Source organism: Rissa tridactyla, chromosome 6, assembly GCF_028500815.1.
Source record: "Rissa tridactyla isolate bRisTri1 chromosome 6, bRisTri1.patW.cur.20221130, whole genome shotgun sequence".
Taxonomy (NCBI): Eukaryota; Metazoa; Chordata; class Aves; order Charadriiformes; family Laridae; genus Rissa; species Rissa tridactyla.
The window spans coordinates 67,164,697-67,178,806 of record NC_071471.1 but is presented as its reverse complement, the minus strand read 5'-3'; positions in this window follow the sequence as shown (position 1 = coordinate 67,178,806).

The following is a 14,110-nucleotide window of genomic DNA, read 5'->3' as shown; positions in this document are numbered from 1 at the left end:
TAGCTGCTGAATGCTGCCTGTTTGTGGTACAATCCAGTAGATGGCAGGAGCTGACAAATACTGTCATTTTTGAAAGTGTTAGTGCCTGCCCTGTCTACTGTGAGCCTGCAGTGTTTGCACACCACGAGTCTCTGAACTGCTGTTTATAAACCCCTTCTCTCCTGATCTTTTGTCGTGATGCTGCAAACTTTGTGTGGGTTGAAGAAATAGCTGCTGGGGCTTTCAGGTTTTAGGAAAAAACACTTTTTGCTAAAACTGCCTTATCAGGCCTGGGATTTGCAGTTTAGCAAGGAAGCTACGCGTTAGGCTTAAAAATAAAGCATGCACACTTGAGTTCTAAAGCTGATATTTTTCTAAAAGACTGTGGCAAAAACGGCATTGTGGAACACTGCTAAGTGGATTAGAAAATTTCATATCAAATCTGTTCTGCTTATGGCTAAACAAACAAGTGAAAATAATTGGCTTTCTTTTTTTTCCTTCCACTGAGTGTATTCTGTAATTAATATTTCAATGACAGTTTAAATAGAAGTGTAGATGGCAAAATTGTGTTAAATTTACAACATTAGAAGGGATTGAAAGTGCATTTTCTTACTCAAGAGAAACACGAGGGAATATGTGTTTGTTTATTAAAATGACATTTCTTATAGGGCCACTTATGGGTTTTGTTGCACTTTAATGTTGGATGTGGGTTTGGGTTTTTTTCAACAGAGAGTTTATCTTCCAAATCAAAAAACCTCTATTTTTATCGCAACTCTCATTATTTCAGGCTATACTACATGCCCAGGCATTGTTTTTTTTCCCCTTCTGTTTTTCCATTGTCATGTAAACATATGGGAAAAAGACTCCCCCCAGTGTGGACTTGGAAATTAACATACAGATTTTCCACGGCCTTTTGTTATAAGAAATTGTGCATGCGATGGCTATGGTACCACTGATACATAACACGTGGTAAAAGTGTTGTTAAATGGGAATAAAATAATCAATAAATTCTATTTAATACTGCAGCTGCAATAATTGCCAGTGTAAGAGGTAGTTTTAAATGTTGTTGTAGAGTTTTCATACAGTTTCAGTCACCGAAATGCATTTCTTTATAGTCTAGTATTGGGATTGAGAAATGAACAAGACTGGTGGCTCTGGAATTGGAAGAATTTGGGAACTGTTAAGTGTCTGATAATTGTAACTATTATCTGTACCAGCTGTTCCAGTGTTGAGATATACACACTTTGCTACTGCTTGGATTAGGGGAGTAAATGTGGGGGGAAGAGTACTCAGAAAATAATCAGTATGTTACCTGATGGGGCACTGAGTTATCAGAGGCAATTGATCGTAGCGACAACAGCAATACAGGGTTTGAAGCAAGTAACAGTAGGATATTACTAGATGATCAGAGAGTAAATTGGTGACAGATTTTGTGCTGATTTTGACTTACTTCAGGGCATTTCTTAATATTTATATAGCAGTTTTTTAGAATAAGCTCTTTCTTATAGGTGCCGTCACTGAATGATGTTCCCGTACATTACCTAAAGCCCAACAGTTTAGTGAAATTTCGCTGCATGGTTCAAGATATGTTTGATCCTGAGTTTTACATGGGAGTATATGAAACAGTTGACCCAAACACAAATGCACGTGTAAGTGAAATACTGATTTATTATTTTACTAAATGTTTAGCATTTTCTCCATTCTAGTTTTTATATTTCCTCTAGTTTCTGAATTAAACCTGTAGAGTCTGGGCACTGTCTAATAGAACTCTGTTTATATGTCTCAAATGGCGTCAGTAATACATCACTTCTTACCTTTCCATTGAGGAATAAAAATTACTAAAATAACGAAAGTATGTCTTTGAACAACTTTAGACCGCAGTGATTTTGGTATAAGTAATTCGTATTCAGGATGCCTTCAGAAACATAATGATTGCATTGCCTTTTCTTTCTTGACAGGTTTTGCATTTTGGTAAATACAGAGATGTGGCAGAATGTGGGGTAAGTTATACAAATTTTGAAACGTCATATTAGAAAGATGTAGTTTGTAAGTGTAGTATCACTTATTTGGTGGCTTATTTGGAAGCCAGTGGCTTCCTGGAGATACTGCTCTTAAAATGCAAAATTGATCTCAGGTTTGGAAAGCAGAGTATTCTTAACTGGTCATGAGCATTCTAACTTCAGCAGGCTTCAAGCCGTTTCTGTTGTATTTAAAATTTGTTTTGCTTGGTGGGGGAAGTGCTCTTGCTCTTGAAACTTTCTGCTATGGAAAACAATTTATTTTTGGTAGCACAGTGCAATTAGAACCAAAAACATTATATATGCAGAATGGACTCACTGTTTCATGAGAGTATATAGTCTTGCACGTTTGCTGTAACTTCTGGATGAGTAAATGACTCTGTGGAGTTAGTTTAAAAAAAGAAAACAAACTCTAATCAGATTTTTAACAAAGTTTCTATTGGTATTCTAGCCTCAGCAGGAAATTGATTTGAACTCCTCGCAAACAGTCACCTCGGAGAGACAGACTTTCTACTGCGTTCCAGTGCCTGGCGAATCAGCATGGGTGAAAGAAATATCTTTTTTGACTGGGCTAGTGCTCTGTTACACAAACAGTGATCACCAACTAATTCATTAGGTTTAAGGACATAAGAGGTGGTAGGTTTAAAAAAAAAAAAAAAAAAAGGAAAATTGGTGATGTGATATATGCACAAAGAGGATGCAAATGAATTTAGGAACACTGCTTTTTGATTTAGTCGGGATTTAGATGAGATTTTTGTGTTTGCTTGGGAGGGTCTTGAAAATTCCTTTCAATTTCTACTTGCGAATTCTTAGAAAAAGAGAAACTTCAGTTGAGCCATGGGTATTCCATTGACATTTTCTGATTAAACTAGTGAGAGCCTCCTACAAGAATCTGTAAAAACACCTGTAGCTGAGCATGTTATGACAATAATTCCTGTAAAATTGACCGCAGTATGTCATTTTCTGAATGAGTACAGGAAACATTCTGGGGAGAAAGAAATCATCTTTAGTTTCTCCTAGTAAATGGAAGTTGAATTTTCTGAGTGAAATGGATACAGGATGTTTATTTTAACACCTTTTAGGAATTTTATATCCTCTTCTCCAAGGGAGTGGGGGAGAGGTCTAGAAAACTTAAGGTAAGTTGCATTTTGTGAAAAGAGGATTTTGATGGTAAATCTATAATGATTTGATATTTCATATTTGGAATTTAGAATTTAAGAAAACTACTATTTGTCATTGTCACAGAATACCAATGCGACTTCACAATTAATCTAGCACAATTTTTGTAATAAAATGATTGATAAGCATTAGTCTTTGAATGAAGCTTGCAGCAAAGCACTGCAGCAATGGAAATTTAAAGTGAGACGTACTATTATGAAAATAGTGAACACTATTTCAATGTTTGCTCATAACGCTAAGAAAAAGTGTATTAGCTTTTTCAGAATTCATTTAAAAGTGTAGTATTGCTAGTATCTTACAAGTATGTCAACATTTTCTGTGTGTTTCTTTTTAAAGGAATAATAATTATATCGGATAGCAAGTCTTTAAATATTATTATAATGTCTGTTCTTTAGGGTTGAAATGTAGGAGAGAAAAAATTCTTGAGATTTTGAGTTATACCTGACCACAAGCGTGTTCTCTGGGCATTAAAAAAACCCCACCTTTTTTTAGAGACTGATAGTGGAATAGCACTCAGTGTTTTTTAGTTTCTATTTTCAACAAAGCCAATGACTGTTGTACACTGCTTAAGCAGGTTATTTGTGTAGCTAAAGAGATGACATCTAAATAACAATTTAAATAATTATTTTAGTGTCTTGCTCAAAATAGGACAATAGAATTTGGTTTAAAAAAAAAAAAAAAAAACAAACCCAGAACAACTTGCCATGAATTTTCTCAACTAAGTCTGTGGTTGTCCTTAATCCGCAATTTTACGCATATATTAGTGCAAGCCAAGCTCGAGTTAGTCCTTCAACATCCTACACACCGAGTCGCCACAAGAGGAGCTATGAGGAAGATGAGGATATGGATCTACATCCATCTAAACAGAAAGAGCAACATATAGGTAATAATCATTATTGATAAGTACCTTTTGTGATATCTTCCCAGAATTTGCAGAAATTTCATTCTCAAAAATTGAAATATTTGTAGTTGTTTGAATCAGTAGTGTTAATGCAGCCTTCATAACTAATTTGATAGCTTTGTTGAAGTCATCGGTGTGGGAGAGCCTAGTGTTGCATGTGTATTGTATGACTTGTTGGTACTACTTTCTAGAGTTAATTCCTAAAATTAAGATTTTTTTTACGGCAACATTTGTGTATTGCCTCTTGTATGTAACAGCACACACAATTTATAGCAGCAGGCTTGAATTTTGGAGTTCTTGTTTAATTTCCCACTCTATTTCAGATGTCATGGTAATATGGGAAAAAATCCTGTCTTTCTTGTGCTCCCTTTGGGGATGTTATTGTGTAAATCGAAGCCAAACTAAATCTCAGATCTTCCAGTCTTACCTTTTGTTCTAACATGAGACTTATTAATTGGACTTCATAAAGGAACTAGATTAATCCCAGACACTTGAAGCATCCTGAAGAAAGCTATTAAAAATTGCAGAAGCTATTGCTTTCTTTTGTTCGGTGTTATGTATCTGTCAGGTTCATTAGCTGAATTCAGGTATTTCTAGTTGTATTCTTACCAGTTTGCAAATGTTTTATTAGATAGTTTAGACTGTTCTGTCTTCATACTCAGGCTGATCAATTGTAGAGTAGATATTTTTAGTTTTATTACTGCTGAAAATCTACAGAGATTTTTAATGTAAACTGTTACATTGATGCATACTCTTACCTTTAAGAACTATAGTTTTTTGACCATGAGGTGCAGAAAAATATTACCTTGGCAGTCCAACCAAATTTAGAAAAAAATTCATTCACACAGTTTAAGTATTACATTTTGAAAATCAGATTGTTGACCGTGTTTGGGTTTTGAAGACACGTAGATCCTCCTCATGCTTATCTTGGTGATATAAAACATGCATTTGTGAGACTTCTCTATTCTGAGTAAGAGTATCTTGTGTCAAATCTATTCATTTATTAAATATTTTTGCCTCAGGCATCTTGTTAAATTAGTTTAATTCTGTGTTGCTCAATGAAGAAAGCTGTTTGCTTTTGCATTTCTGTTTGAAGAGCCTATGAATCCTTTATTTTTCAGGCAGCGGAGGTAATATCCATGGATGCGTGGAGCCAAAGAGATTAGAAACAGAGGCTTCTGCTGGTCATCATCTCATTTCTCCCAACTGCTCCCCTCCACTTGACTTAAATTTTCCGTTGCCAGGAGAGAAGGGACCAGCATGTCTCGTCAAGGTAACACAAGCGGAGAGGTGATGAGTGTGGCTGTGGCCTCAGTGAGGCAGACAGAATCTGTAAAGTAGTAAGTCTTGCATTAGTTTATGGGCACAGAAATTGAGTTTCAAGTCCACAATTTTGTTTCTACAGATAATGACATTGTTTTTCTTCATTATTACATTGTTTCACTTCACTGCTCCTGTAGGTGAATTGCTGAACTCCTTCAGCAGCATTTATTAGAGCTTGCATATTCTTACTACAGTTAGCAAAATGAAAAAATCCATTATTAGATGCTCAAGGGTGTAGCTGATAATGACTCCTGGTATTTTGCTTTTAGGATTGGCCTCTTAAGGAAAAAAGTTGTGATGGAAGAAGCAAAACACTACACTACGCATTTTTGTATTGCATTCGAAATGGTCTGTGATTCACTAATGTGCTATATTGACTATGAAACTTGCGACACAAAATTTCTATGCTGCTGCTGTGTTGAATGCTCTGTTATTCGGCAAATCTTGATCAGTCAGATTAGGGTACAATTTTTTTACATTTCTGTAGCAAAAGAATGACAATAGGAAAAAGCATGCAATCATAGAAACTCATTTTCCAATGTAAGCTTACTGACACTAAGGACTGGGAGAAACCTCTTCACACAGACTGTTCTCAGTCTACAGTTGAGTCTCCTGAGATTTTTCCTTTTGTCTTGTGTTTGTGTTCGGTCCTGCATCTGGCCCATCTGCCTCTGTATTTTATTATTTTCTCTTTTGTGGCAGGTCTACGAGAGCTGGGAGAGCTTCAAAGTCAATGACGTTCTGGAGGTATATGGTATATTGTCTGTGGATCCAGTGCTGAGCATAGTAAACAATGAAGAGAGGTAAGACTCCCCTGGTGCATGATCCTGAATTGAAGGAAAAGTTATTATATAAGCAAAATATTCTGGCTGTCCCCTCGATACAGACGTGGAAATGTATAAATACATAACAGTTATGCTTAAGTGGTGAATTTTGTTGCTTAAAAAAAGCTTGATGTGGAAAGTGTTAGATCCACCGTCCTGTAAACTGGAGTCTGTTGTACTCTGGTACATCCATACCCTTGGATACATGATATGTCTTTTTTTAGGTTGTTGTATAGTCTATAAAGCAGAAAATGCTTCTATAGCTAGATGTTTTGTACCCTTTCATGCCTATTAAACTATCAATGAGCGAGTGAATAACGAAAAAAACTTTCTAATAAGCTTTAAAATTATAAAATGTCCTTTTGGAATAATTTCTAAGTCCCTGAAAGTTGTTACCATAAACAATTCTGAAAACTACAAAATAAAAAGTTTGCTTATCTGCATGGAGAGTGAAAGTGACCAAAATGAGTAAAAATGGGCTTCGTTTTTTTTCTTAATTAAGGTATAGCATCACATTGTACCGCTGATTGAAACTTCCCATTTCACCTGCTGTTCTGCAATTACTTGCTTGACAAAACACAAACTGACTGACAAGGATGCAAGAAATCAATTTTTAAAATGAAGCTGTTTACCAGTGTAACACGTGTACTAGTGATGTCTTGAACCATTGCGCTTTAAATTATTTCTGTTGGTGATTTGGTTTATCTTTCTGATAAGTACAATATGGAGAGTGCAGTGTGAATCCTTTATAGTGCCAGCTTCTTAAAAGTTAACTCAGCCTGGTCAGCTGCTTTTGGTTATCATCTGTCTGACAGCTGATCCCAGACTGACAGCTCAGTTGGTCTGTCATAGGTTGGGTGTTTTTTTCCCTGCGTGTCATTCTATCACAAATAGACAAAATGGTGGCATTTAACAATGTTTTGAATGCAAACAAAAGAAGTTTCTTTTAATGGAAAGAGTGGGCAGTCTGTTAGTGAACTGCTGAAGAGGCTTTGAAGTTATATAGCCTTTCAGCTTTTAAAACTGATACAAGTCGATTAAATTTGTACTGAATTGCTATCATCTGATATAGTCACTTTAGGGATTTTAGTTTCTATTTCAAAAATGAGAACCACCTGGAAGGAATTTTGTAAGACCTCCTCGGAGAGAGCAAAGCTTGTGTATCTGAACTCGTAAATGAAGAGGTTGTACCTTCAAGTTCGAGCTGAGGTACATTAGGATTTATTTACTCACTTGTTTTTTTAACTCGGCCACTGATGTAGCTGTTGTGTGACTGTCTGGAAGATCTTATCATCAGGCTCTAGAACCTGGTGGAGTATAAAAATCCTACATGTCCATACACTGACAAATGTAGTAAATGATTACATTATTTTCTTAAAAGTTGCTATTTAGACTTGATTCAGTACATGCTGTATAGAACAGTGTAACAGTTTGTTTGAAGCTACATCTCATTAAATGGTGCAGCAAATAATAAATGTGGGGGTTTTGGGGGTGTTTGGTTTTGGGGTTTGTTTTTTTGGTGTTTGGGATTGTTTTTTTTTCAGAAAGGTAAGATTTAATTATTTTCTGAAAATAATAGAATCCAAATTTTTTTGGTCAAGCATGCTTGGGCATTTCTATATCATTATGTAACTGTGATTCAGTATTTATGGCGTTTATAAAAATCACAAAGAAGGTAGTTTGAATATGGGAGGAGTTACCCGGAGCTGGGAGCGGATGTTGTTTGTTCCGATGTGCTCTGTTCTTGGCCTGGTTCCAGCTGCTCTTAGTCAGATGGCGAGAAATTTGTGTGGAACGCTTCTAAGTCCAATTGTGCTGTGCCCTTTCCTATGGACAGCTCGGCCCTCGATCCTATGGAGTGTATGGACACGGCAGAAGAACAGAGAGTACACAGTCCTCCAGCCTCATTAGTCCCCAGAATCCATGTGATTTTGGCACAGAAATTGCAACACATTAACCCGTTACTGCCTGCTTGCCTTAATGAAGAGGAGAGTAAAACCTGTGAGTATCCGAACTTGACCTCTCTCTGTGTAGGTGTAAATCTGCAGTTTCCTAGTTCATCTGAATAAATACTTCTTTGCTCAGAGACAAACACATCAATGGCAGGATTTGAATTTAAATCTTGTTAAATGGAGGAACCATTCAACACTACAGAACTGGACAATATGCAAGTGTTTGTGTTTGTCATGCTCGTGTGTTTATTTTTCTGAAATAAATGTGATTTATATGAAACTTGGTTTTGCATTCTGTGTGCCCAAGGATTTTGCCAAGTTATTCAGCCCTAGTAGTTTATTTATTTTCAAATGGAGCAGTGAATTGCTGGAAAACTAGATTTCCAATTTAGTATAACAGTGACGATAAGAAACATACCGACAACATAAAGAAGAAAATAAGGCAATTCTGGTTTTAAGCAACTGTTCTATTACTTGTGGCCTATTTGACTGTTATTTTTTGTCACTGAATTATTGCATGCAAACCTCTAATTGATATTTATCGTTTTCTTCCTTGCATGCCTTGTATTGAGCTGTGCTATGTGTAAGGGGTGTTTTTTTTTCTGCCTTTAGTATAGTATGGATAGACTATCGATTTTAGAAATTTGGCTCCAGACTTTTCAGCCTTCTGCAAATGCATTACACAATATCTTATTAAAAAAAGGAAGGCATTTCCAAGGAAATGTTGGTTATCTAAGGCTAGTAATTACTCAGTTGGAAAACCAATGAATGTTTGTTTATTTTTCTTAGACTACTTTGGATTAAACATTTTTCTTCGTCAAACTGTAATGCAAAGTAAGGTTGATGTAGAGGGAAGAGAGTGAGGAACAGCACATTTCCTGACGTTTGTTTTCTTCTGCTTTTTTGTTAGTTGTTTCTAATTTCATGTCTGAGCTGTCACCAGTGAGAGCAGAGTTGCTTGGGTTCCTCACCCACGCCCTCTTGGGAGACAGTTTGGCTGCTGAGTACCTTATATTGCATCTCATCTCTACAGTGTAAGTATTTAGATGTTTGCTGAGAATTTATATATTAATCTTTAAAAGAAATCTCCTTTGATGGGGCTCTTCACCGCTCGGCAAATAAATGGCAGAAATAGCTTAAAGAGTACTTATTCCAGTAGTAATTTGTCCAGCTAGAGTTGTCCTGTCATAATAGACAGAGTAAACAGATTTCATAGTCTGAAATAACGGTGAGTTTTGTTAAAAGGCCAGTTTTGTGGCAGCGTGTCCTTGCAGTGTTCCTTTGAGAGTTGGACAAAACTGCCAAGATATGCTTTTAATCAGAGGTATGAAAACATCTTTTTATCTCTAGCTTCCTTTACTGAATAGGACATGCATCTGACTTCTTAAAGATGGCATTTGCTAACTGCAATAATTATTCTTTAGGTATTAAAAGATACTGAAAGGTATTTTCCGGGAGTTTGTTTAATTAAATGTAGACATGTTTAATGGTAAGTTCAAGTGACCCCCATTTAGCATGTGATAGAAATTTACCACCGCTACAGCTGATGCTGTAGATAACAATGCAGGTACCTTCAGCTGTCTTCGTGGCTGATTAAAGTGGATTTGTGTAACATTCTCTTATGCTGGTTTAAACTGTCATTGGAGGAAGCAGCAGCATCCTTTGACTCATTAAAATTTCAGGTGTGAAACTTCAGACAATATGTTTTGATTAGATTAAGTGTAGTTGTCAGGCTCAAATTTAATTTTAGTCTTTTCAAAATGAAAACGGATTCCTTTTTTTTAAAAAGGGTAATTTCTTAGTAAATAAACCACTTGTTTATGGTTTTCAAAAATTCCATTCTGCTACGAAGTGAATAGTACAGTGCATATTTGTTTATCGGAAGTGTTTGCAGAGCTGTAACTGGACTCAGCATCTTACCTTTCTCATACCTGCAACTGGTGTGTTAGAAGCTGTAAGATATTTCTCGGCCTCAGTGAGGCAGGTGGTGTCAAAATAGATCCAGCCATAATGCCACAGCTGCCTAATTATCAGCCAACAAGATTTATGGTGGATTTGTGTTTACAGTCTGCCCTGAACCCTTGTCCCCGTGTAAATAGAAGTACTTCAGTATCAGTATGTGGGGTTTGTTTTGGTTTTTTTTTTTATTCTGTGCACACTTCTTTCTAGTGGGACTGTGAATGCTCTAACACTTAGACTAGAATGTGTTTTCTCTCTTAGCTGTTATCACAAAAAAGTTGAAATTTGTCAAGAATGGGGAGAAGATATACAGTAAGAAGAGGGAGAGGAAAGCTGAGGGCAGGTAAAGGAAATGAACAAGTATGATAAGCAGGGAAACTGAGATTGGGCAATGAGAAGGACAAGGATGAAGAAGTGTATTTACTGAGTAACAATAGAGCACAAGGAGAACAGAACGTCTAGAAGGCACCGTGCAGGGTCTGAAGCACTATAAAGGTGCTGCTTTTGTGCAACGCTGCAAAGCCTTCCACAGCAGCCTTCAGCCTCACTTAACTCCTTGCACACTGGAGGAGGAAGAAAATATGGCTGCTATTTATTTATATGTATTGGTATTGAAATTCTGCTAGCTGTCAGAGACACTGCACAGTACTCATGCTGATTGATACCTGTATTCACCACGTTAATCAGATGTTTGCCTAACTTTTGTTATTTTTGGTCTAGTTACGCAAGACGAGATGTGCTTCCTCTGGGAAAATTCACAGTCAACTTGAGCGGATGTCCAAGAAATAGCATCTTCACAGAGCACATATACCGCATTATCCAGCAGCTTGTTCCAGCAGTAAGAATAATAGCGTTATAGTGCTTTAATATGTCTGGTGGTAGACGCTGGACTAATTGTTCCAACCAAAAAACCAACATTTTAGTTAAAGACAGGCTTCTTAAACAAAGGCTTGTGCTATCCATGTAGAGAGCAGATAAAAATGGAGATACGGCTTTTCTGTCAGTTGAAGTCTCTATTTACCTAGTCATTTAGGATGAATGTGTAATAAAATCATATCCCCATAGGCATTAAACTGACAGACAGGTGCTATCTACTTTATTTTGTCTTTCTGGATTGAGATGTTTAGACGTTTCGGTCATTGAATTATCATGTTGTTAGTTTTTATCCCCAAATTTGTGGACACTCTTCTGCAGAAAATTCATAGTAATTCAGTTTTGGAGTCATAATAATTGTATTGCTGCAATAAATTGTTTGGGGTTTTTTTGCTAATTCTAGATGTGCAGTACAGGTGATAGGAGTTCTTAACGGCATTATTTTCCTTTGGGATTTTTTTTTTTTTTAAGCATTTGGACATTTGGGATGAAGTGTATTCTACATTGTGGTAAGAAGTTTTGGTTTACTTGCTATGGAGGTCCACAGTTACAGCGCTTGCTAAAGGCAGCAGTATTTACTAGGGAACCTGGAGGAGAGGTTCTTAACGGCATTATTTTCCTTTGGGATTTTTTTTTTTTTAAGCATTTGGACATTTGGGATGAAGTGTATTCTACATTGTGGTAAGAAGTTTTGGTTTACTTGCTATGGAGGTCCACAGTTACAGCGCTTGCTAAAGGCAGCAGTATTTACTAGGGAACCTGGAGGAGAGGAAATGTGCTGATTAGTGTCTTTTCTCGTTGCAGTCCTATCGCCTGCAAATGACCATTGAAAACATGAACCATTCACGATTTATCCCACACAAAGACTACACAGCTAATCGCTTAGTGAGTGGGGTCTTGCAGCTTGCCAGCAACACCTCCCTTGTGGTAGACGAGACTCAGCTTGAGCAAGGACAGCTTGACACAACAGGTAGACATTTTTTGTTTTTTAAAAAAAGAAAATCTCATCTGGAAGGTTGAAAGTTGATGCTAATTGTGTCACAGTGATGACTTTATAGTACAAAACTGTTTGTGGTTTCCGTATGGTATTTCATTGCGTGAGCTCGCTTCCTGCTAGTCTGCAGCCTTCTCAGACAACTTATGGCTTCATCTCTTGGAGTTTTTTCCCTGTTTTACTTTCTGGAACTGCCTGGTATTTTGCTCAGAAATGTTTTCATTGAGTCAAAATCTCTATCCCAGACCCCAAATGACCAGTAGTGAAACAAGATAGTTCCTTGTTTAGTATAGCTTTGCATTGCAGAGAACTCTGGACAGTGTCTTTGACACTTGGTGGAAAAGGCCACTGATTTGAGTAAGTCTTTAGACCAAAATACCTCTGATTCATTATAGTAGCCTTTGCTTCCTGTGATAAGAAGTCAAAACATGAAAAACTCCCATTTACAGAAAAATCTTGCTGTGCTGGTTTACTTTCTCTAAAATATTTGCCCTTAATGTCTAAAAAAGCTCAACATTTAATGAAAATTCATATATTAACAGTTGCAGATAAAAAAGGCTTGTTCATTTTATTTTGTTTCTGTTGGTGTGATGATGTTCTCTACTGAATTTAGAATAGAAAAGTAAGAATTTTTAAATTCTTGTAACAATGTTGGGAACAAAATTTAATCCTAGAGAAGAACAAGTATCTTCAGATGTAGTAGTTAGTTTGGAACTCTTGGAAGGTACAGCTTAGAGATTTCAAATGGGAAAATGTCCCAGAAGTAAATAATAATATTAAATTTGCCTTTATTTACTAACTTGGCCTTTATTTACAGTATAGTAAATTAATACTAATTCATTAAAGGCAAAAACATAGCAGTAGATGTGTCATCTGATGCAGTAACACTGCTGAAGGGAAATTAGAATTGTTGGGTACGTGTTGGTATTTCAAAGGGAGAATTCTAAGAGTTAACCAGTTAATTCATCAATCTTAACTTTCCAGATTTTAAATAACTTAGTTCCAGGTAAGGCAAGTGACTTCTATAAAAATTTGGCAAAATGATAATAAGCCTGTTTTTCAGCTGTTCTAGTCTTGGTAGCTTATCTAATGTGTTCTTTTTCCAGCAAGACTTTTTTTTTCTCTCCCTTAAACTGTTAAATTACACTTTCTGCCAGATAATTTTGTCCTCTTGAGATTTTTTTCCTCTGTAAATGGTTATCTGACTTTATAGGACCAATAAAAACATTAGCTATTAACACACATACTATGTCAGATAAAACTCAGGCTTGAAATCCTTCAAGAATTCTTAATTTTGGTCTTAAGAAAGGGTGGTCTCTATCTGGAGGACACAACAGACACAAGAAGAAACAGGATGCTTGCAAGAATTTTTCTTCCAGCTGCTCATTAGAAACAGATTAGAAACGGGGGGGGGGGAAAATCAGGTCTGACATTTGTTTAGGTCCAGTTGTCAGAGAATTTGTTCTTGCTTTTCTAGGTGTACATAATGTGACAGCGCTGGGTAATCTGATAACTTGGCAGAAGGTGGATTATGACTTCAATTACCACCAGATGGAATTCCCGTGCAATATTAATGTTCTTATCACTTCAGAGGGCCGATCGCTCCTACCGGTATGGCATGGTCTTCCTTAATTTGGGGAATAATTGCAGTTGGTAGCTTCTTACTTAGAGCATGCCATTCCTGGAACAAGTGGAGACGGGAAAACTGTCTTGTGACCAGGGCTGGGCACGACACTAGCATTAGTTATCGCTGGTGGCTGCAGCCAGGCCAAGAACCTGTTGAAAGGAGAACCAAGAGGTTGACCTTCCCTCCTCCTTGGCTGAGCGGCACAGTGATGGCACGGCAGTGACCTGAGTTATTAACGGAGATCCCAGCAATGGGGAAGCCTGCAGCCACACTGCTGCTCTCGGAGCCTTCTAGGACAGACTCTCTGAGGTGGTGGGGCGCATGGATAAAGGGCAGCAGGTCTGGCATTGACCCTAGAAAAACGGAGTAGCCGAAGCTTAGAAACATCCGAACTCTTGCATTCCAGTTCCATGGACTGAATGTTTGTTCTCTCGCCTCTCAGTGAAACTGGCTCCTGCTTGAATAAGGACTTCACACTGGT